Source organism: Rhyacophila brunnea, unplaced genomic scaffold (assembly GCF_057557595.1).
Source record: "Rhyacophila brunnea isolate RB1 unplaced genomic scaffold, BYU_Rbru_1.0 scaffold_4, whole genome shotgun sequence".
Taxonomy (NCBI): domain Eukaryota; kingdom Metazoa; phylum Arthropoda; class Insecta; order Trichoptera; family Rhyacophilidae; genus Rhyacophila; species Rhyacophila brunnea.
In genome coordinates this window covers 316,867-343,579 of record NW_028233068.1, presented here as the reverse complement: position 1 = coordinate 343,579, position 26,713 = coordinate 316,867, and the positions used below count along the sequence as shown (strand labels likewise).

The 26,713-nt window shown below is 35.5% G+C and overlaps 3 protein-coding genes across 3 annotated transcripts in view; all 3 read right to left on the bottom strand.

Annotated features, from left to right (window-relative positions):
* The window catches only part of LOC147066714 (uncharacterized), a 1,113,477-nt gene extending 1,109,685 nt beyond the window's left edge, over positions 1-3,792 (bottom strand). Inside the window, exon 1 of the mRNA XM_085955048.1 lies at positions 1,500-3,792. The gene's annotated coding sequence lies outside the window, so the exon portion shown is untranslated. The remainder of the gene's footprint in view (positions 1-1,499) is intronic.
* LOC147066712 (putative ATP-dependent RNA helicase DHX35) overlaps positions 1-26,713 on the bottom strand; it is a 109,708-nt gene that overhangs the window by 53,422 nt on the left and 29,573 nt on the right. The gene's annotated exons all lie outside the window — the stretch shown is intronic.
* The window catches only part of Cpes (Ceramide phosphoethanolamine synthase), a 75,947-nt gene that overhangs the window by 19,661 nt on the left and 29,573 nt on the right, over positions 1-26,713 (bottom strand). The window contains exon 4 of the mRNA XM_085955044.1: positions 4,021-4,266. The gene's annotated coding sequence lies outside the window, so the exon portion shown is untranslated. The remainder of the gene's footprint in view (positions 1-4,020; positions 4,267-26,713) is intronic.

The window sequence follows — 26,713 nt, the reverse complement described above, 5'->3', positions numbered from 1 at the left end:
TTGTGTATGCGGATGTGCTAAGTGGGGAAGGGGGGTTCGGCGCAGGCCAGTTACGGGCGCGCCGCTACCATAGTTGTTGTGTTGTTGTTAGCTGTCAAATTTTACCGGCTCTGTTGAAAAATATAACCCCAAAACTAAAATGGATTAAACACAGGAGGTAAATAGAAAATTTCAAGAAAAATTGAGTCTACTATATTTTGTAATCGAACATAACATAATAAGACACTATGATACAATCCACGTCAGTTATAATAGTGATACCTCCACGTTTCTGCGTGTATGGAGGACCCCTTTGGGGTGAAGTGCGAGCGAAGATATGGATGCCACATTCATGTTGTTTTATAGTCCGCCAAGCCAAATGTCCTTCTATCGCCGCTCGATAAATAAAATGCTCTGTATTTATTAACTAAAAATGTTCAAATTACCAGATGGGCGAGATAAGGGTTGGTGCGATAAGGCTGCGATAAGGCTGATAAGGGGACATAACCAGTGGTGATGACTGCCAGGTCAGTAAGCCCCAGCCTTCGATCCGTGATGGACTTCGTGTCCCGCTTAGAGTCGACTTTGTGAAAAATATAATTTGTGCTGTTTACCTACTTTCTTTGAAAACGATTTCTGTATCGACAGGAATCTATCCGGTTAGTCAACACGTGTTTACTACGTACCGACTTCTTGTAGCGGTTAAGTGACGCGAATCGCGATTTGCTGGCGACACAAGGCGCCTAGAGGTGTCTAAATAATTTAAAAATCGAGAAATTAACTTAGATAACTCTTCTATAAAAAATAGTGTAGCCGTGCGATCACTGTAAAAAAAAATATAAATGAATCGACTCGTGAAAATTTAATTAATTTTCAGCAATCTTTTGACCGACCTTTAATCTCAAATGTGCTTGTAACTTTATAAACTGTGTAAACTTAATAATTGTGTCCTGTGTGTTGTGTTGTGTATGTAACTTTTTGTGAACCATAATTAATAATAAAAACCGTTGACCTTTGCGTCGATTAATTGGTGCGTTCATCACTTTTATCATCCCGGCATCCTATATTTACCCAACTGTCAAGACAACCTTACACTGAACGTGCTCTACTAAACCAAACCCAGCTTCGATTGACCTCCCTGAACAATTTACATCACTGAGCTAGTCGAAGGGTGGAAGCTGGTCGTGTGACTCACACGTATCGACCGACGGCACGCTACCAGGGCGTCATTAACGTCAGGTCGACCGGAGAGTTGAGCGCGGAGGTCGGATCGGGCTGTGCGGCCCCGACTCCCCTCCCTACCCGGGCTTCCGGGGTGTCAATAGTATAATTGGATATAATCGAGCAATAAAATTTGAGTCTTTACAAAAATCAGTGTTCAAAAATCAAAAATCAGTTTTGGCTAGTTATATAGTTTCTTATGAATTTTCTAAAGCTAGTAAACCTTTTACCTAGGGCGATTTTGTAAAGCAACTGTTAATGAAAGTAGTGGATGTTGTTTTTCCTGTTAACAAGTCTGCTTTCAATTAAATAAGCTTGTCTAACATGACCGTGATCCGCCACATTGAAGATATTTCTGAAGATATTCAGTTACAATTATTACAAGAGTCAAAAATTTTTGTTGGATATTCAATTGCACTGGATGAAAGTATGGACATTTCGGGTGTTTAATTATTGAAGAGTGAGTTACTGTCTCTTGAAAGTTTGAAAGACAACACAAGGGGTACTGGTATTGACCATAGAGGTATTACATAAAGTATTGACCTATTTAATGCAGTGAAAAATGCATGCGAAAAATATAAATTGAATTGGAAAATATTAATTGGAATTACTACAGATGGTTCGCTAGCTATTCAATTCAATTCAATTCATTTATTTTACATATTGTGAACATTACAAATTATAAGTTTAAGACGTTCACAACATGACATTTAGCAACAACGAAATATTATTAAAACAATATTAGGTACATAACAAAAGAGATAGATCAGTATTAAGTTATTTTACAGTATAAATGTGTAAATACAAAAAAAATATATAGCTACAAGGAAGTACACCGGATGAGTTAAGCAGACCCTATTTTAAGAATTTATAAAATAACGTCCACCTATACTCATCCTCACGTAGATGGAATATATCAACATCCGAAGCGATTTGGTTGAACAGAGTTATTGCCTTCCCAATTGGCATCACCAATGGCAGGTTAGTTCTGCTCCTCGGAGAACAAACAACTGATGCTCCCGAGTTATCAGGGACACACAAGTCAATACTACCAAGAATGGCAGAGTTCTCATTCACACCACGTATAAGTCGAAAAAAATACGTGGCCAAATATTGATATCTTCTAGCACTTAAACTACAGTATGTAAGCATACCTAAGAGAAAGTCAGTTGGATAAAGCCACGGATAGTATCCATATAACCTCAAATAAAGGAGTCTCAAAAATTTCTTTTGAACTCGCTCAACCATAAGGTCATATTTCAACTGATGCGGGGCCCAAACAATCGACCCACTCTCAAGGCGGCTTCTCACTAAGGAATTATAAAGAATTTTTAATACAGTAACATCTGAAAAGACCCGGGAAGTACGCAAGACGAAGCCCAACATTTGTAGCGCCTTTTTACAATGATATGCTCTAGACCAGTGTTTCCCACGGTGGGGCGTATGCCCCACCGGTGGGGCATGACGCCTCAGAGGTGGGGCACCACGTTTCAGAGATGAGACACGTCGGCATTTCACATATAAAGGGGAATACTCATCGGTCATACAAAAAAATGCCTGAGATGTACAAAATTGAAATAAACGCAAATTGTACGCAAATTTTTCAACGACATAAAAGATTCGTTATATGGTATTTTGTTACTATTTACGTGCTGGGATGAATGTTCATTGGATTGATTTATGTTCCAAAGGCAAAAATAGAGTTTATATGTCATAATTTAGCAATTTTAGATTTTAGAGTCCTTGCAACCAATATTCCCTGCATGGTGTGCGCGTGCGCACCGGGTGACGGCCCGTCACTGACGGGTGATACCAACTCCAGTTACGCCACTGCTCAGATGCGTTGATGACCCGCACACACAATAGAAAAATTAGAGGGAACGTTGCTTGCAACCCGTCTTTGTTATACATAAATTCTATAATTGTACGTGCTATATCGAAACAGTATGTTTAATATATATACAATATTCAATAAGTTTGTTAAACTTACGCGTAGGATAAAATATCTGATTATTTTCAGGTATTCCAATAGTAATAATAATTGTGACTACCGAAACTGCAAGAATAATCCCATCGGTATGCATAAACTAGTACAGTGATGGCGAACCTATGGGACGCTTGCCAATAGTGGCGAGATGATTTGCATGGCACGCGAATATTGTATGTTGAAGACAAAAAAAAGGTATCCCGCCCACGCACATTCACCACAATGCTAAATGAGTCATACTTAATTACGACAAATTTTAACTAATAGCATGCTCAATAATTAGAATGTTACATTCTTAAATCTTGTGAATTATTCGTTGAATAAAAAAATAGTTAATTAAAAAGCAAATATTTTTGTTTCAGTACCTAATTATATTAGTAGATACCACCCAACTAAAGGTTATGATCGAGAAATCTCGTCTCGAAAATTCTCGATAAATAATCAGAAAAAGAGAGCCTAGACTGGCCTAGACAAAATAATTGTTGAATTGCAAAATAACAAATAACCGCTAATGTATCAAGTAGGTACCTAATTCTTCAATTTCGAAGTCTGGTTTACGCTATACATCGATGTATCGATGAAACAAAATTAATGGGAAGTGGGTTGTCTTCTGGGTGAGGCTGAAACAATATTTAATTGTGGAATGTGTTCAAGTGTATCTCATATTTTTCCACACTCGAGTTATTTAGCCTGTTATACCACACCCAGCAGGAGTAGGGTAAGCCAATTCCCATTAATTTTGTGTTCCCTGAACTAGACCGAAACGTCGAGGAAAGAAGAAGAAACAACACAAAAAAATAGAATCTCGGTGGCTACACGTCGAAAATTTTTACCTCACTTCTTCTCGTCGAACTTATATTTTTTTAATATCACGTTACTTTAACACTGGTACATTTATCACACTTTTTAAGAACTATTATGTAAATGATAATAAAAAAGTGAAGAACTTTGATTTAAATAAATGATAAATAAAACTTTTTGAGACTCTTGATGATGAGTATTATTTTTGCTTGTGATTTCGCTGATCGCTTCAACCGCTCGCAGATTTGTGGAGAGGCGGAGAGGGGGCAACGTCACACCTGCAATAATAATACAAATCATTGAATAATATAATATAATTATTGGTTGGGAAAGTATAAAATATATTAATATTACGCCACGCGTAGACTGACTTACTTATTTACACGAGTATGACTATGCATAAGGCCGTAAGACATGTTTTGTCATAATTCTGAACAAGAAATCATCAAGAATCAAGAACAAGAAGAATCAAGCACATTGCGATCATTGTGAAAAAAGGCATATTTCATTAATTTGTAAATTTAAAATAAAACAATCGTGGTGTCTCGTATTTAACAAACATATTGTTAATAATGTGGTGGCCGTTGCTAAATAATATATTCTTAAACCAAAAACCTCAAAAAGTCGAATGCCCAAATATTGCTATATGGTACGTAATATATTATTTGATGACAAACTGCTGTAAACTTACATAAAGCTCGAATTGTTTGGTAGGTACCTGCAATTAACTATAGGAATCTGATAAAAGGGGGCGTACACATTGATTGAGCAGGTATCTTCATCACAGTAGAACTGTAAATCGACGATAGTAAATAAGTAAATCATATTATTAAAAATATCACATAGTAGGTACAATGAAATATAATATTATGTAGGAGGTACCTGACGTAACTAATATGAACATAATATACCTACTAGTACGACAACATCTTCTTGGCTACGTGAAGGAAGGCGCTGTTGTCGACTAAATGGGAGGAGTTTGTTAGTTTATAATGTAATTGCGGTTAAAAATGGGAGGAGCATGTTAGTTCACAGTTTTAACACGTAGCCAAGAAGATGTTGTCATAGGAATATTCAAAACTTGGAGTTTCAGACGACATAAGGTCCCCATACACGTACAGTTTGAGTAACAGGTTGAACATGCTAGTTAATACGTAATGACGGCCATACAGTTATCTTTGGTAGATAATCTGCTGCGCCCATAGACGGACAGTTTTCGACCTGCCAGATGTCTGCCAGGTTCAAACTGCCGGCGACCCCCCACTCCCATGTTTTTGTAAAACTGTTGGAATTTCGACTCGCCGAAAGTTCTCGGGTGACACTAGATGTCATTGACGTTAAGTAGAATATACCGCGTAATACAACTGCAGCTGGTGTTGCTTGTTATAAAATACAAATTCATTTATTATTAATAATGTAATAATATGTACGCGGAGATCGCAAATATTATATTTTATTTATTTTTACGAGGGTAAAACAAAGTTATAATTATTTATGTAAACATATTATTTTATACAATATAAATGTTAAAATTTTAGAGAGCATTATAAATATTAAGTTATTGTGAAAATATAGACTAATAACTCAGTATTCAAATTTTATTTATTGTATGTAGTGAATATTACAAATTATTAATTTAATACGTTCACAACATAAATTAATTAATATACCTAATTGTGAATGACAATGTCGGTAAATCTAAATAAAATTTACGTATATATTTTAATAATATCATAGTAATTAATTATTATACTGATGATTGATGTAAATATAATTTTGTGGCATGTTTCAATTTATTGTATATAAGATAAGATTATACGTAGATCGTATTTTATATTCACACGAATGTGTATAATATTGTTTCGGTGAATCGATAAAATAAACAATCCACTGGTGAAATCATGATTTATTATATCAACGTCATTTGTGTGTATTTTATGTCAATTTGTTTCTAATAAAAACTATTATAATCATAATAAATTCAAAGTAAAATTATTCCGTTTATCAATATCGTTCAAGTATACCCTACTTAAAACTAATTTAAACACTACCCCTGTATATTATCTCCGCGAACCTAACCTCCATGGTTTTTTACACTTGCTCTGCCACAGACAATAACTGTACGTTTATGGGCACGTCTGTTAACAGTTTGACAGATTTAAATGGGGTAGTTAAACTGGTCTGTGGTGTGCCCACTAACGTACAGTTATTGTCTGTGCCATGTTAAACCTGCTACTCAAACTGTACGTGTATGGGCAGCTAATGGTTAGAGTACTTGCTCGCTAAGCACTAGACGTGTTCGAATCCACCTAGTTCCAAGATTTTTTTCTAATGTACATATGTTACTGAGACTTTTCCACGTTATGTATTTTCTGCACAGAATGCTACATTTTTTCTTCATGTGTATATTCAATCCAAGATAAAAGATAATTAATACTCGCTGCCCGGAACAACTCCCTATGTCGCGTGAGAGATTTGCTATTAGTAGGTACCCAATTTGAAATTTCCAAATATTGGTTTTAATATTGCATAAAAGTGGAATATAATATCTTTTAAAAAATAATTTGTAAATAAGTTAATAACGTTTAGGTGGGGAAAAAATATAAACCGACGGAAGAATACATTTTTAACATTTTGAGGATACCCAAGTTATTCTGCTAAATCTACAATCAACCACCTTGTACGAAAAAGTCAGGGCATAGTTATTAAAGAAAAACAACACATGCCTGCGGGTAGGTCCAATCACTTCAATGTCAAAGATATTATGCTACCGTAGTACATTTATTTTGAATTTCTTCGGAGCAGCTTATTTGGTTTACCCACTCCACACGCAATTTGTTAGATATGAAATATAATTCTCAGATCCAAACTCGGAAAAAACTGAATGAAATTGTATGATAAGACAGAGAAAATACATTTAAAAAATGTCACTTTTTGACATTTGAAAACAAATTGTTATACAAATGTAATTTGTATGCAATTGACAGTGAATGGAATGTCCGTTTGTTTTTTTTTTTTAATGTTGTATAAAATGGGTAGATATCCGAATAACGCGTTTAACCTGAGTACCCGGTGAATGTTTTGACAAATTGAAACGAACGTTTTCCAAGTTATCATTTGATACAGTTTTGTTTGACCCCACGATGGCCGCACGGATTAAGCGTCTGCCTATAACGTCGTGGGTCCCAGGTTCGAATCCTAGATCTGGCACACGTTATATTGTTTTTCAATTTGTGTATGAGGCAGAGTATAGACCTAATAAGTTAAGCAAGTGGCCAACCAACATCCATTTCTCGTATAAATAAAATGTGTTAATACAAACCTACTTTGGGTAAACTAACTATTTATACTTTGAGCGACATGAAACTTTTACATTAGCGTTTGTCAACGTGTAAAGTGATTAAACTATAAGTAATTACTATTAATTAGACGAGTGCGTGTTCTCATATTGGGTGTATTTTTCAACTAACTAAACACGTATACCCCGCATTCTTATACATGATATACATAGCACCTATCTATTATAGATTATACGGTAATTTATAAAAAAAAACGATTAACCAGTAAGAAAGACATTAGATAGATACAATATAAAACAATCATAAAAGCACTAGAATAAATTAGTAAGACAGACGAATGTAAATATGTAGGTACTTCTACTACTAGAATAAAATCTGAATGATCTAAAAGTAGATAGGTAAAGGTAGGTATGCCTTCATTATATATATATATATATATATATATATATTTATTGACAACTAATCGATTGCAATGTTAACTTACAATACACCAGTAGCGAAGGGTGGATGTAGGCTGTTAAGATTTGCCATAAATAGTGCACATTAAACTTTGTTATACATACGTATTTGTTTTTATTGAGTTAAGACTATAATTTACAGATTTTATTGGTTAGTTTTTAGAAATCAATTAAACCCTGCCTAAACCAAACCACAATCGTTTTGGTATATTTTGGGTGATACGACAAAATTGTGCACACCTTTTCATTAATACCTATCTGATTTCGTTGTATTTAGAATACATATTACACATATTGTTTGTTCATTTTTTTTAAATTCATTATGCCCTGCCTAAGCCAAAGCATAAAAGATAAAAAAATATTACTCTATCTATAAAATATTCAAAGTTATGTATGATTTAAGTGCATAATTATAGATACTTTATAGATAGACGAGTATTTTTTGACTATTATTTATTATGACTTGGTTTTCGCAGGGTTTAATTGTATTTTAAAAACTAACCAACACCATCAGTAGATTGTAGTCTTATTTAAATGAAAACAAATACGTATGACTGACAAAGTTTAGTGTGCATTATTTATGGCGGATCTTAACAGCTTACCTCCACCCTTCGCCACTGCAATACACACATTATTGTCTATATCAGAAGTCACGTTATGCCACGCATTTGTGCTTGACAAACGTTTAATATCATACAGCTAACAATCAAAAGACTTAAAATATGTGACATGTAATCTGCCATTTTGCACCGTTTTGAGACCGTTTTAAAAACACACGTGCATGCAAAATATTAATTCATCGATCATTCGATCAAATGATCCACAAAGAACGCGTCATTTGGTCGCAATGACATACTGCCATCTGCTAACGGTACGAAAGCTCACGGCGATAATATATTCGGCTAACTTCATACGTACAATTTGCATGAAAACCACCAAGCATTGTTCCACTCCCATGTTAGCCGAAATAATTATAATTTCGCCTTGTACTGCTTCATTCTACGCTCTTGTGATCATGATAGTTATTTTTCAACCGTATCATTATCCATTTAATGGCTCATCTGCTTTATTTAAACGCGCCATTTTCAATATTTCAACAAATATGCATTTTAATATCTATTTATATAGACGACATTTACATCGTAATCTTGTGTTGCAAACATGTGATATGATTGATTTAGTGATGATATATCCTATCGTGAAGCAATCAAAATCACCCGTAAACGAATGGAAATGTCTCAAATCCAAACATTTATATTCAAAAAAAGAACAATCAAAGGATGGTTTTTTTTGAACCTATCGGACTTGACAAATAAGTCACACAATCGCTCGCCAAAACGGAAAAAAGCCGTAGGATAATAATAGTATTAGAAATTAGATGATTGTATATGAGACAATCATACCGTCCTGTTAATTATACATTGGCTAACACCTAACTAACACTAAAACCAATTGGTTGAATATTATAAATATTTAGATACATGGGTCAATGAGAAATGGGACCAGTCTGAGACGAAATAAAAACTAGAATAATTGAGATCTTAAGGAGTGCCTTACTCAAAATGAGACGCTTCCTTAACAATCGATACTGCGGGTGGTACGTTATGTTCTCTCAATTCTTTTCTATGGTATGGAAGTATGGACGCTAAACCAAGAGATGTCACGGAGAATTGAAGCTTTCGAGATGCGGCTGTACAGAAGCATCCTCAAAATTCCTTGGACTGACCGGGTGACAAATTATGAAGTTCTTAATCGAATGGGAAAGAACCGAGAAGTGCTGCGTTGTATCAAAACCAGGAAACTACAGTACCTCGGCCACATTGAGAGGACAAAAGTACAGCATCGCACTACTTGTCATTCAAGGAAAGATCAATGGTAAGCGTAGCAGTGCACGACGCCACATTTCGTGGCTTAAGAACCTTCGTGATCGGTACGAGTGCAGCTCCAATGAACTGTTCCGGGTAGCAGAGGACAAAGCTAAGATCGCCTTGATGATGGTTGACCTCCGCTAGGAAATGGCACAATAATAAGAAGAATATAGATAGATAATTAGGCGCGTTCGGACGACATCCTTCATACTTGCGCGTAGTAAAGTGAGTAGCGTGGCTAAACGAAAATTGCTGCCAGGCAGTCGTCGTAGCTCCCAATCCTCACCTCCGTAACTGGGTACTTTTGATCGCCTACATAATATGATGTAGGTACCTACAAGGCTTATTTTGTGATCAGTCTACCTGAGACTACAGTATACACGAAAAATCAAGGTAGCAGCGCTGGAAGTGGTCGTGCATCTGACTCCTCAATCCCAACGGTACTGTGCAATCGCTTTAGTTTAGTATGTATGCGAATTCTACCTCAACACCTGGACTAGGGATTCCAATCCAGGGATCCCGAGCTATTTTCGATACCTATGAATCCCGGGATTAATTTTATTTCATTTTTTTATGGAAAATAAAATAAAAACGAAAATATGACAGAAAAAAACTTTTAATAACAAATAACTATATTATAAATAAACTGAGTTTGAATGAAGTTTGATTTATACACATGTGTAAGTTGGCGATTCATTTTATTTTTTCACGTAAATTAATAAAAATGAGAAAGATTGGGAAAAAACAATGCTTCGCACTATTAACAAAGTAATTCCACCATGATCTCATACGTTTTACGGCAGTTTCATATTTGGCTGACTAATTAGATTTATGAAGCGGAAAGGCCATAAGTACGCCATGATTTGCTTTACTATTTTAAATTTCACTAACCCATTCATTAAGTCTTTACTATCAGAGACAGCAAATTCACATTATTATTTATATTACAATATTATGTAATCCATTAAACTTATGTATTTCCAAGATTGAACGTATACAACATTAACAATAAATGTCTTAAATAGTATAAATTATAGATACTAGATTTATTTTTGACCGATTTTATCAATGTTATTTGTAAATATAAGATTTTTATATTAAAATAGAAAAAAATGCCAATGGGATTGTCAAATTGTAATCCCGAAATCCCGGGATCAGAATTTTGGCTCGGGATTGGATTCCCTAACCTGGACTATACGTCAGCGTGTTATTTTTTCAGCGTGTGTCAATCCAGAGCATAGACCTAATGGGTTGGGCGAATGGCCAACGACAATATTTTTCGTAAAGTCTGTCAATAAACCTCTTCGAGACAAAAAAAAATTAACTCTCACAGTTGACCGTTTTTCCAACTTTCGATCACATTTTGATTGATATACCAATGTAATATTATTATATAAGTAGGTGTAATATTATTATATACGTAGGTATATATAATAAATCCAGAATGATCGTAATATGTACATAATTGTTCAATTTACTGAATAACATACCCAACAGCTAAAGAGCATAGGTACTAACTACAATCAGCTAAAAACGTGCCAAGATAACATAATTACATAAAATATACATTTATCACGTTGAGACGTAGTTGCGGGCAGACAATGTATCTATATTCTATAGGAATGTAAGAAAATCTATGATTCAACATTACGTCGTATTTACTTGTATGTAGAATAAGACATAATATCCTACTTATTATATTATAATAGGTACGGTTTTCGTACTCGTAGTTATATTGTATTTTGTATCTATACGATTAGATATAGTGACAATAATTATATACTTTTTATTGTGTTAAGTCCCGTTTACACGATTCACTTTTGACGATCATCGCGGAGGAATCATCCCCAGTGACCCGTGTAAACGCACATTCATCAACGAATCATCGAAAGTGATCATCTGGAATCAAAAGAGAATGAATTTCAACTTGTTCTACTTTTCGATCATTTTGTATTCACTGCGGATGATTCCAAAAGTCTTGCGCATGCGCACTGCGCCCCTGAGAACTGTCATCATCATTTCCTCATGATATTACGCCGCATTACCCATGTATATTAATTAGTACATTAGTCTATGGTGTTATCCACCAAAGACTCTTTTAACATGTAAGTAGGTATATGTTTTACCGCTCGCCGTGACATATAAATTACTTCTTTTGGCGCGTTTGGGAAATCAGATCAGTGTATTTTTGGCGTGTGACATGTAATGTAACACATAATTTATTTTTTCACACGAAAAAAAACACACTCGATTGGATTCGAACCAGCGATTATTCGGTTATCAGCCGAACGCACTACCTTTACGCCACAGTATGATACTGCAATCGTGACGATTATACAGTATAATAGTATAGTTTAGAATTGTTCTGTTGCCTAGGCAGCGAATTTATTATTGTCGGCCATTTGCAATTCCTTACGTAAACAAAGGATTAAACGTGACAGTTGGTTCTTTAAAAGTTAGAGTTAATAGTGTTCGTTGCCAGTGTGTGTTTGCCTTTTGGTGAGTGAACACAGCGTCTGAAGATGCCAAAAAGCGAAACCCGGGTCGCAAAGAACGACTCATATGGAATAGTACAAAACTTAAATCAATTAGTTTTTAAATTCAAATTCCATCAAGTACCTTCGGTCGATAGTATTAATATTCCAACTATATTTATTTTATTTGGCGGGTTGAATGTTTTGTGCATAAAATCTTCCACTTGATACACCGCAATGCGCTTCGCAAAATGACATCCCTTGAATAAAAGAAGACCCCATCAACGTTTTCAGCTTGACCCACTTTATTAGGTACCCACCTGCCTCAATCGAAAGTTCAATAGATTCGGTCACGAATGTCGCGCGAACTTGAGATGGTACGCTACCTGCTATAAGTTGACTTTTGACTTCTGACTTCTGACACGACCGTGTCAAGTTGTCAACCGATCTCTTGACCCGTGACTCCATTGCGCACCAGTCAGTCCAACTATTATATTAGAGATTATTGCTTATTGATGAAATGACCACAAGAATAATTCGCTAACAATGTCATGTTATTGCTGGACAAGGTTAGTAAAGGGCAAGGTTAACTGCATCATCACAGAGCATGGCTCTTCACAGTTTTACTACGTAGGACGGAGGTGCAATTTGCATAATATCATTCGGGAATCGATTCATAAGTCACATAATTATCTAACTAGACCAAGGATGGCGAACCTATGGCACGCGAGATGATTTTGCATGGCACGCGCATGTTTCATTTTGAAGAAAAAAGAAATTACTATTGTTAAAAAACGTTTCTTTTACGTATTACAAATACCTAAATATATAAGTAAACTTAAAAAGTAATGACGACATAGCCAGGCGAATTTTCTTGGGTTTTTCATATTATGTTTACCAATCGATACGCAAACGGAAACGAAGAAATTCATGCATAAATAATGAGAAATCACATTGTATGAAATATAGCAGGCAAATCCTTTTCAAGAATAATCATTACGTTTAATTAAAAAAAAATATTCAATCAACAAATCTTATAAAATTAATTATCAGCAGTCATTCAAATATAATAATTGCTTGTTATTTCGCCTCAAACATAATCTTAAAAAATGGAAAACCGTTCAGTGATGGAGAATATAATATGAAAGAAGAGTGGTTTAAATGCTTCCACTATCTCTATCGGAATTTTGAAAACAAGGGGAAAATATTCAAAGAATAAAAGATATGCCTTCGGCTAGAAATACGGTGAAATATAGAATATCAACAACTCAATTGTAATTTTAAAACGTTTTTTAATAGGATTCTTAAAAACTACTTTTTCAAGAAAACTTTAAAAAAAACTTTTTTTTGCCATGAAAAACTGCTTGGCACGTCACACAGTTGAAAAATATTATTTAGTTTTAATTTTGGCACGCGTACGTAAAGGTTCGCCAACCCTGAACTAGACTGACCTCTCCATATAAATAAACTTAATGCAATATTAGGGACATAAATCATTTTAAAGATTTTGATTACATATTTTTCTACAACTATGTAAGTACATTAATAAAGGAATGAAATATAATATACTTCCATTATTTAGTAGGTAGGTACATAGCTTAAAAAACAGAATATACGTATGTATTATAAGAGCCTACTTTATATAAGTTAATAGTAATGTAATTACTGTTATAAAGAAGAAATTTGGTAGAAGGTTTTTTGAAATCCTTCGTTAGCCTCCAAAGAAAACCCAACATTGAATTGGCTTTGGGAATAATCAAATCAAAATGGTAGTGAAACGTCAAAGTGTAATAAATAATCACCACGAAATCGTGGATTTGCAACACCTCGGTGAGCACCTTGCCATCTATATGGTATTTTGCCTGGTATGGAAAACGGCGACGAGTGAATTTCATGTGAAAGAAAGCACTTGTCATATGACGACTTATGAGCATTATTTAAGTCCTTCTGGAGAGAGAGATGTCATCAATATTTTGTACTTCCTTGTAACGTTTCAGGTCATCGGAAATGCATAAAAGCAGTGGACCCAGATGTGAGCATTGTGGTGCACCCGATGGAACTGGGAACGCGTCGGACGATGGCCATTGAACGACACTTTGTGAACGGCTAATAAAAAAAAGAGTACAACCATGATAGGAAGCAGTGGCGAAGGGTGACTTTTGGAAACAGGTAGGCTGTGGAGAAAGCACACTTGTTAGATGTATTTACGGGAAATAAGAAGATAATCCGACATAACTACTGATGAATAGGTGGGTAAATAAAAACCGATGAAATTTCAAAAGCTAACAGATAGTATAAAATTAAGCAATTAATTTGAATTATGTATTTTCTTAAATATAACCGCAAGATAGGCTCAAAATATATTGAAAATATTCGTTCCATAACAATTTACAATTCAACCCGTAAACTAGACATTTTTAAATACTTCTATATTTAAAACACGGACTTATCCGGCAACTTCATCTTGGCTACGTGGCAAAACTGTGAACTACAATCGAACTTCCGGTTTCAAATAAGGAATGCCCCCAAATTATTCATTACATTTTTGACAGTCGTATTGGACGCATCTATCAATTTACGTAATTTGAAGCTTTTTATATTCAAAAGATGTATAAAACAATACGAAGTCATGTTCGAATTATTATTAGTAAACTTTTGATTTATTGTGAAGAAGAAAAAGAGTCGCAGTTAAAAGGCGAGCCTATACAATACCATATCACGGGTTGCTGTCATTGTCAGGTATGTCAAAATTCAGTGTTGTAATACTAGAAATATTTCCCCAAAAACTGGGAATTATGTTTGTATATTATATTGTTGTGTGTATTGTAATCTTTTTTATTAATATTTTTGACGTATAATAATTAAGTATAAATGATCATTTAAGTACACTGGCAGTGTAATAATAAATTGGCAATATTGGAATATTTTCAAGAATAAACATTATTGTCATTAAATCAATTATTACGGAGATGTAAAATTTACAAAAATGCTTAAAATTATCTAGATACTTATTCGTAGTGTATAATTAATTTACAGGAATATCCCCAAGGACAGTTTCTAGAATCATGAAAGAAATGACTACAGCGAGTGCCTCCTCTTCAAAAATCGTAACGACTGGAAAAAATAAGATTGCATTGGACAGTATGGACTTATGTACGAGGGTGGGTCAATAATTCCTTAGAAAAAAGCATTAAAACAGTTTTTATTTTTGTATTTTTTTTTTATTTCTCAACATAATCTCCTTGGAGCTCAATACACTTGGTTAGACGTTTCTCAATTTTTTTTAAACCGTCAGAAAAATAAGTTTTCGGAAGGTCCTCAAAATAAGCATTTGTCCGATCGATGACTTCTTCATTTGAAAAAAAACGTTGTCCACTTAGCCATTTTTTTAAGTTTGGGAAAAGGAAAAAGTCACTGGGGGCTAAATCTGGCGAATACGGTGGGTGGTCGACCAATTCGAACTTCAATTCTTCAATTTTAGCCATTGATCGTAAACATGTGTGAACACGGGCATTGTCCTGATGAAAGAGGATTTTTTTCCTGTTTAAATGAGGCCGTTTTTCTTCAATTTCGTTTTTTAGCTGGTCCAATAAAGATGCATAATAATCCCCTGTTATTGTTTTTCCTTTTTCCAAATAGTCAACGAAAATAATTTCACGTGCATCCCAAAATACAGTAGCCATAACCTTACCAGCTGATTTTACGGTTTTCGCCTTCTTTGGACATGGTTTGTCTTCGCAATCCACTGCTTTGACTGTTCTTTCGTCTCGGGAGTATAGTGGTGTATCCATGTTTCATCTACAGTCACAAAGCGACGAAAAAATTCATCCGGATTGCGTTGCATGAGCGACAACAGGGCTTTAGAGGCCACCACCCTATTGCGTTTATTGTCGACTGTGAGCAAACGCGGCACCCATCTTGCAGAAATATTTTTCATGCCCAATTTGTCATGTAAAATAGAAATGACGCTACCTTTTGAGATCCCTGTAACCTCAATTATCTCACTCAACTTTAATCTTCGGTCACTTAACACCATATCGTGGATTTTATTGATCATTTCTGGTGTAGTCACTTCTACAGGACGTCCTGAGCGTGGTTCATCCTTTGTTGATGTACGACCACGTTTAAATTCATTTAACCAGTTATAAATAGTTGCAAGTGAAGGAGCAGATATGCCGTGAACTAAATCCAACTCATTTTTTATTTCATTTGCTGTTAACCCTTTTATATTAAAATGTTTAATAACAGCTCTAAGCTCAATTTTCTCCATTTTCCATTTTTCCATTTTCCACAAGCAATTTTTTTTTTTAAATGTACGAGAAACACACAACAACCCGACCAATCTGATTGAAACTTCGCAGCATACTGAATCGGTAGTGCCGCTGCATGAAAACAAACCGCTTACAGTACTAGTCGCGCCACCTGTCGGCTTTTCTAAGGACTTATTGACCCACCCTCGTACCATACGTCAAAAAGTGCAGGAGTTTTATACTGTCCACAAACAAGTTCCGACGCTGCAAAACTTACTGGTTTCCTTAGGAGAGTGCATGGATTTTCAAGGAAGCAAAGAATTTTTACGGCGATGGTTACATAAGCTAGGGTTTAAATTTAAAAAAAAGCCTTTCTAAAAGAAATGTTATCATAGAGAGACACGACATAGTTGCGTGGAGAACATTCCCACAAATTCTATAATAGTTATGGATATTGCCCCTTACCATAGCATTAAAATAAATAAACCGCCAACTATGGCCAATAAAAAAAGCGTTATGCAAGAATGGCTGAAAGACAATAATACTATATTCGAAGAAAATATGGTTAAAACTAAATTAAAAGAAATAAACCACCACCAAAGTATTCATTCGACGAGCTGATTAAAGAAAAAGGCTCAACAGTAGTTCGTCTACCACCATACCCCTGTGATCTTAACCCAATAGAATTTATCTGGTCACTTGTGAAAAGAAGAATTGGAAGTAATAATGTTGATTGCCGAACAGCTGACACGCAGAGGCTAACAGAAGATGCTTTTGGAACGATAACACCGGACGATTGGAAAAAACAATGTGAACACACAATACATTTGGAAGAGGATTATATGGTAAAAGATAGATGTTGTGAGACTATGAGTGACCAAAGTTTAGTTTTTAGTGTCGATTTTGACAGCAGTAGTGAAAGTGAATTAGTATCGAGTGATAATGTGTGAAGTGATATGCCAATTGGGAGGGCGATAACTATGTTCAACGAAATTGCTTCGGGTGTTGATATATTCCACCTACGTGAGGATGAGTATAGGTGGACGTTATTTTATAAAATTTTAAAATAGGGTCTGCTTAACTCATCCGGTGTATTTCCATGTACCTATATAATTAATATTTTTGTATGTACATATTTCTACTGTTTAATAACATACTATCTATCTCTTTTTTTATGTCATGTTGTGAACGTCTTAAACTTATAATTTGTAATGTCCACAATATGTCAAAATAAATAAATTGAATTGATTTGAAAAATTGAATTGAGTGATGATGAAACCAATATGTCTGGTGTAGAATAACCTCACATGATGATTGGTTTAATCAATTTTTAATGTCGTGTCCTTGGAAATGTACTTTTAAAAGTTGTGTTGATGACCTTATGACGTTATCAATTATTTTAATCTTATTTGTATTTACGGTTAGTTAATTAATTGCCCTTGTCTTTTTAAACCGATAAGTAGGTACATATTGTTTTAAAATTTATAATGTTAGGTGGATATAATTTAATTTATAGAAAATTATTTTCACATTAGGTATGTGTTTCGACAACAATTTTACTAAAAATACAATATAAAAGACATCATTTTGTAAATTATAAAAAAAATGTGATTGGTTCATCAAAATAATATTGAATATGTTATATCTTTCACTTCTACTTATTTAGTCATAATTTGTGTTCTCCTAATTATTTAATTAATAAATACCTGCAGCAATATATTTTAGCAATTAATGTGGGTTCAATGATATATTTCCTTCCAAATTCAATAATTACGCTGTATTAATTATCCTAATATAATAGTAATAATTAAGAAGTGAAATTATTTAAAATATTTTTTCTATTGATACTTATCGAACAATAATTGGACTCCTAAATTAATTACTTACTGAGAACTTACTGATTGATATAAATTAACAACCTAATTCGCGGGATTTGTTTTCTCAAAAAATGACAACACTGAGAAATATTCTATGCGCGACAAGGGCGACTTCCTGTTGTCGCCTAAATAATGTTGTCGTACAGTAGATACAATATCAGATTTCAACTGACATAATTGGCTGAATAAATTGTCTTAGTCTATGAATAAACTAACTGACAAATAAAAATCACGAGACAAATTATTTATTATTTTAAACAACAATCAATATTTATATGTGATTGAATCCCTAGATTGCCTAGATCCCCTAGATCCCTAGATTCCCTTCAAGAGTGACCTACCATTATGTCTTAAGCATAGGGTGTTCAACCAATGTGTGCTACCCATGCTCACGTATGGCTGCGAGACGTAGACCCTCAACACGAGAGATTTCCAAAGGCTAAGAGTCACACAGCGAGGCATGGAGAGGTGCATGTTGGGCATCACGCGAAAGGACCGTAAGAGAAACGAATGGGTTAGGAGGAAGCAGACAAGAGTACGCGATGTACTAGACGTTGCCAAACAGCTGAAATGGAGATGGGCGGGGCACATTGCTCGCCGAAAGGACGGCCGCTGGACAAATGCCGTCATCTAATGGTACCCAAGGAGTACGAAACGGCCACAGGGTCGCCCTAAAAGCCGCTGGATTGACGAACTGGTAAAGTTCGGCGGAAATACGTGGCAGCGAACGACACAGGACCGAGAGAGTTGGAGAAAACTTGGGGAGGCTTTCACCCAGCAGTGGATTGACCCCGGCTGATGATGATGAATCCCTATAAATTATTTTTTTAAATTATCTTATAAATTATTTTGAATAAATGTGCACTTACGTAAAATGTAAGCGCTCCTTAAATAGCTTACCAATATATATGGGCCGCCGCATACGTCTTGAAATTATGAGAAACAAACTTCATATAAAAAAAAGTTTTCGTTTCACGCGAACGTAATCCATACAATATTATGTGAAGCGAAACGAGATGTCGCTTATTTTTTTAAACCTTCGAGACATGCCATAAATAGTGCTTATTGAAATAGTGGAAAAGATCGTAAAATTATTATGACAATTATACGATAGATGTCGTTGGGCATATTTAATATATTATTATGTGATTATATTATTTAATCTTCTTCTTGGTCGTGCACTCATGGCTGAGGATCGTGACCACATTTAAATTTCGCCATCCTTTGAGCGACTAAGACTTTCCATCCTCGATCTTCCGATTCTCTCAGGGCAGAATGGATGGTGCCCCCAGTCAACTCTTTCACTTGGTCGCTCCATCGCGCAGACGCTCTTCCTCTGCTTCGCCTTCCCTGTAGGCTACCCAAAACTACCAGTCTCTCCAGGTTGTCCGGTCCGCGCCTGACAATATGTCCAAAAAACTGCAGAATTCTTCGGACATATCGTCGAGAGCCGTTCCTTTATCTTCAGTTTCTGGATGATTGACTGGTTCGCCCTGTGCTCCGTCCATGAAATACGAAGCATTCGGCGCCAACACCACATCTCAAAGGCATCAATTGCCTTCCGTTCTCTTGCCTTCAGGGTCCACGACTCGACTCCGTATAGAAATATCGAGAACACTAATGTTTGCACAAGCATCATTTTTGTGGCATTCGAAATTCCCCGATCCTTCCATATAGTGGTAAGGCGTGTCATCGCATTTTTTGCAATCTGTGTGCGCCTTCTTATTTCCGCTTCGCATCCGCTCTTTCCACTGATGGTCGATCCAAGATATACAAACTCGTCGACTGTTTCGAGGTTTTAGAGTGTACTTGGTGTTGGTAGAAGGTTGGCCCGATCAACAACCATTAACTTGGTCTTATTCCTATTACTCTCTTATTACTCTCTTATTACTACTCTTATTCTATGACTATCTTCCTCTACCCGGTGTAGCAGCTCTGTGAGTTCTCTTTCATCAGCAGTGATTAGTGTGGTATCATCTGCGAATCTTAAGTTATTTATTTTCTGGCCAACAAATGTCAATATAAAATTAAAAAATATTTTTCTTAAGAAGGTAGGCTTTATATAATCGCCTAGTATGGAGTCTTCGCCACTGCGTCATATTGTAGGTATGTGGAACTCAACGGCAATAGTGCAGTTGTTGCTGTGTTTGCTAATTCGGGAACTTATCTACATGGTTTTCAGTCCCATCCACCAACAATAAAATGATTTTTGTTGAAATTCGAATTGTGTGTAATGGTGTATTTATTTCCACCGATCGATTCGCGTACCCATTTTGGAGACCACTGACCCAATGCTACATTGACAATAATAAAAAGCTGTCAAAAACATAATTTAATATTTAATGTTAAGTGTATGAAATCAAATCAATACTCAATCTATTGACATCGCTAAGTGACCGGCAATCAATTATTCACGATCCAAAAAAACTTCAAACAAAAACTATTATAGTGACAAACAACGCGCCCTTCTATTATGGCTAAAAAAATATTGTCGTTCCATTAAAATAATGTATGTAACTACTTAAATGAAAAAACGAGGTAAGTACCTATGTAACACACGACACAATATTTATTGTACATGTTAGGCCAAATGTGCGAAATTGACTATTACATGAAATGGGCAAAATGTTGGCTAATTCATGTAATAGTCAAGCCTGTTGCCTTATTCATGAATTAGGTAAATTTTCTGCCGAGTACATGAATTCGCCAGGGTATGGAATTCTTAAACTGTCAACAGAATGTCCATTTTGAGGTTAGCTAACAAGTGTCAACAAACTATCACAAACATACAATCGACCATTGCAAGATTGATACCCAAGCACGAATCAAATCGCGAAAAATACATTTTAATAAAATTCTTCCGTTATCATATTATAGTTCTAGATTTTTTTGCGCATAGTAAATGGATATGAACGTCATTGTAGTTATCGATTGGTATATTTTTATATTATAATCAATGACATTTGACACATTTGGTTAGTTTGATTAGTTGCAAAATACACCACCGGAGCGCAATCATCTATTTTGACCATAGATAATATACGTACATTTTGACCAATGCATGAGCATTTGACACATTTAGTTTAGTTGCAAAAAATACCACCGTAGCGCTACTATCTAATTTGTCCAATGCATGAACTAGGCAGAAAAATTACTGCCGAATTCACGCACTCGCCAGATATTTTGTCTAATTCATGAATAAGGCAACGGGCTTTCATTTTTCATGATTTAGGAAAAAATTTGCCCATTTCATGTAATAGTCAATTTTGCACACTCGGCGTAACATTATAATAAATAAGGATTTTATTCAGTTTTTCACGTTTGCATAAGTACTTGTATACGTCGGGTGTAGTGATATTCAAACGGTATTCTGCGGATTCTTGGATTTTTTCGACTAAGGGTTACGAGCAAAGTTTATCTTTGATTATAATATTTTTAGATCCATAGGTACTTGTTGACTTTTTAAAATACATTAAAATTTAAATTAAAAGAAAACAGTATTAAATTGGATGGTTCGTATTTTATCGCCGGCGTATCTGGATACCCGCTGGTGGCATTATGCTTCCCTTGAGACATATATAGTTGATACCTCCACTTTCTACGTGTATGGAGGATCCCTTTAGGGTAAAGTACGAGCGAAGCTATGGATGCCACATTCATGTTTCTTATAGTCCGCTAAGCCAAATGTCCGTCTATCACCGCTCGATCAAATAAAGTGTTCTGTACTTTTATTAATTAACAAAACGAAACATAAGAAGTACGTATCTAAAGGATACCTAGAGAAATAATTTTTGTTTTTAAAACAATACCGTAACGCGAAAGGGTAAGTTGGGTAGGTATAACATTTCGACGGCGCGGAAATGTAATCTTTATTTTTTACAAAATTTTGAACCGTACTTAGTAAACCTTGGGTCGTTATTAAGGCAAGAGAAAGCAGGTTAATTTTGGAAGAATACCTGGGGTAGCGGTTAGATCAAAGTCCATGTTTCCATTGCATTAAAAAGCGCAGGTAAATAAAACGCCAGGTGTAACCAAGGGGTGCAAAACTTTACAAGTGAATTGTTTTATTATGTTGCCCCCGGGGGAGGTATTGTTTTTATTTACATATGGTTTTGATATATTTTGCAACTAACTAATAATTTAATGATTATTATAGATTAAATTCTTTCCGTGAATTTCGTTGTTGATTACCGATGTTAATTTTAATAACTTCCGATTGAAGCCGACGGCCCTTCTGTATCAATTATAGCAATGATAACTATTATTGTAGGTATTTCAAAATTAGTATGGTGAAAAGTGAAATTGAACACGATGACCGTCGGGAATTAAGTCTATTCCCGATCACAGATTCTGTCGACTTGTTGTTCGCCAGGGAATAATATCGGTGGTGGATTCCATAGCAGATGGCATTTTCCTTTCCAACCGTGTTACGCAATATTGCCATGTGAATGTATAATTAAATTTGTGTATCTATGATGATTAAGGTTGACAAGTATCTCGAATTATGTATCGCGGAATTTCCTTGCGAAAGTGTTCTTCTGATAAATATTTTAAATGTAATAGGTATTATTTTGTTTTTTGTTTGTGATCCGCTGTATGTAAAATCTCGTGAATGGCTAAGGCCAGCCCAGCATTTTATACCCCTGCCGAATGCAAAGTCGATCGCTGCAGGGCATAGGGCATTTGGTCGGGTTAACTTGCGGACAAACCCTCTCTGGGAAATACCTTGGTGAAGGCGGCACGCGGTAAGTATCCAATCTAGCAGGCAGTTAGCCAAGAGAGTTGGTCTGGACACGGTGTCCACCGCGCGCCACTCTAAGTGTTATAATTTTCGCTGAATTGTCAAATAATTTCAGAGTTCGTGTGCTACGTACGTTGTAGTGTAGACTTCGCTAGTGTTACGAATCAAGTCATTCATAGATTCTTAAACTATAGTTGCCGCAGTTCACGGCGCCCATCATTAACAAATTTAGGGCTGTTGCAAATTATTTATGTGTATTGATATTGACCTGTACCTATGTGTGTATAGCGAGTAACCTTTTTTTTGTGAACCTAAATTGTTAAAATAAACTTTCTTTTGAGATTTGTGCTACGAACAACGTGTGTTTCATTTTGAATATCCACCATCATCAACTGTCAATCCTACATCTTAACCCCACTGTCAAGACCTACCTTACACTGAACGTGCTCAACCACCACCAAACCCAGCTTCGATTGACCGCCCTGAACAATTTACATCACTGAGCTAGTCGAAGGGTGGAAGCTGGTCGTGTAACTTACACGTATCGACCGACGGCGCGCTACCAAGGGCGTCATTAACGCCAGGTCGACCGGAGAGTTGAGTGCGGAGGTCGAATCGGGCTGTGCGGCCCCGACTCCCCTCCCTACCCGGACTTCCGGGGTGTCATAGTTATAATATGTAGTTACTCACTTCTACGATAAATCTCTGTGAGTAGATTTTTCATATAAGTAGGTATATAAGGTGTGTAATTTATTTTCACTTCAATATCCGAATTTTGCCCATTTCATGTAATAGTCAATTTCGCACATTCGGCGTAACATACGCACCAAGCTTACTAAACTTGCACTACACTGCATTTGAGACAACACAGCTAGAGGAAATAATATTATAGATGTGTGACTTTATAAACTCGTGTGTTCCGGTCTCCAATCCCGTGTCTGGAAAATGCACATATTGTTATTTTCCAATGCGTGTTTTGACCTTGATAGGTTGAGCAAGTGACTTACATCGATTTGTCGTAAAAGAAATCAGTTAATACACCTTTTCGCGATGCATTCAAGATTCACGTCAAATTGTAGAGCCAATGAAACAAATTGTATTGTCATCATCAGCCTGAATCTATCCACTGCTGGATAAAGGCCTCTTCAAGCTGCTTCCACTTCTCTCGATCCTGTGCATTGCGTTGCCACGTACTTCTGCAGAACTTTATCATTTCATCGATCCAGCGGCCTCTAGGTCTACCTTGCGGACGTTTTGTACTTCTTGGATATCACTGATGACTAGATTTGTCCAACGATTGTCTCTTCTTCGAGCTATGTGTCCAACCCATCTCCATGTAAGGCTTTTAATAAACTCTATTGTAAAACAACACAAACTATTCACATACATCATAATAAGAATTAAATTATATGAACATAATATTATCACGTACACTGACAAGTACACATATCGTTTTTCAATTTGTGTATGAGTCAGATAGTGCAGGATCCCATAGACTTTTCGTAGACATAATATGCGGAACGCATTCTGACAATTGGAATAGGTTCTAGATAATAGGTTAAAGATATATAATGTCGATGTTGCCAAGCGAGACTAGTGGTCAATTTTTTTTTATTGAGGTTTTAATTTTTTTTCTTATAACGCACCGAAAATTGTTCCGAGTTCTTCAATAAAACCAAGACCGAATCATGGATCGATTGAAAATCCAATAATATTACCATGCCATAGGCATGGTCGTAGAACGGTTTGTCCCATTTGAAAAAATAAAAATAGCGGGTAGTGCAATGTGTTCAAAATTATCGATTCTTAGGATCCTCCTTGCTTTAAATTATTTTATTTAGTAGTATTTTTGTATAGATTAAAAAAAAAGAAAACAAGAAAAAACAAGTCAGGTGTTCAAACTGCACCTTTTTTATATATAAATGTGTACTTAGTGTGGTTAGTGGTTATTGTTATTTCATTTAGTCACCTACCTATATATGCAACCTACACTGTTTCTGGATTAAAAATAATACTAAAACTAATGTCATGTGCATAGATATAGTTATGAAACCAATTTGGGTGATTCTATACAAAAATACTACTAAATAAAATAATTTAAGGCAAGGAGGATCCTAAGAATCAAAAATTTTGAAAACACATTGCACTAACCGCTATTTTTATTTTTTCAAATGGGACAAACCGTTCTACGACCATGCCTATGGCATGGTAATATTATTGCATTTTCAATCGACCCATGATTCGGTATTGGTTTTATTGAAGAACTCGGAACCATTTTTGGTTCGTTATAAGAAAAAAAATTAAAACCTCAATAAAAAATAATTGAACACTAGTATCGCCTGGCAACATCGACATTATATATCTTTGACCTATTATCTAGAACCTATTCCAATTGTCAGAATGCGTTCCGCATATTATGTATACGAAAAGTCTATGGGATCCTGCACTAAGAGTATGGACCTAATAGGTTGAGCAAGTGGCTGACATCCATTTCTCGCAAAAACAAAACCTGCTAATACAAACCTCCGCTCTGTGGAGGTCTCCATTGACCTTATTAGGATCGAACATGGAAGAAAAAAAAATATTTCACCCACATTGCAGTACATAGTAACATGGCGTGCTCTCTGGATATTTTAAGACCCAGTTCGCTTGCAATAGAAAACGTGAATAATATTATAGGAATTTATATTAGCTAAGTATCTATGTTTGGCTCAATCCACCCCCAAAGTTTCATACCATGACTATGTGACGAACTACCAAACGCAGCTAAACCGGCGTGCGCGTGACATAGATCAGGGTGGGATGGACAAATTTCTCGGTGGATCCCGAACGGCGTAAGTCATGGGTAAGTTCGAGTAATGGCGCGTTTTCACGATGACGCTACATATTATGTAGATTGTAGATCGTCTTTGCTTATATTATTGACTGCACATGAGGTTGTTAGCAAATTTTAGAAATATTGTGAAAACTCATGGTAATTTCAATTCATCTTAACAGTTTCTACGTATGCGTGCGTTAAAATTACTTGCGATATTGCATCCATGGATAATATTTTGAACAGAACCCAACCCGCAGACCATAAATAATAGACGAAAACGACAGACATATATAATAATTTTATAGATAATCCAGAGATAAAAAAATAAAAACAAAGAGCAAGCAATTTGACATTTCGATAATGCGTAGGCATGCAGAACATACTTTATAAAAAAAACATTGAGTCGTGAGGTTGTCGATGTAGCGCGGTACGCGTGAGGTGACCTTGTTGTTGTTCTGGCGATTTCGCCAGATTTTGCTAACTAACAATGTTCGTTTAAAGGTTCAAAATGTGCTTCGGGATGGTAGCATTAGTCTGATAACGTTTTAAATACCGAGAAAAACGACATTATACACATTTTTCCCGTAGCGGTAGCTTTCTGTGACAGCACATAACGTGACGATAATGTATTTGACAAACTAGCTGTAGGATAATAATATAAGTAGATTATGTAATCAAAGATATACTTACATCCAAATTTTGACCCCTTTCAAATCAGTTCACAGTAAAAGAACACAAACATAACGTACCTACCTATCAATCTTCTTTAGAACGATGAGTAAACAATAATTCTAATATGGAATGTATGGAATTAAATAAATAAACATATTGACATGGCCAAGTGAATAAAAAATCACTTAATTATGCAAATGGCATCATTCAAATATTGGGTTGACAACCTCTAACATTAAACTTCCGTGAAAAGGTTTTGTCTATTTGA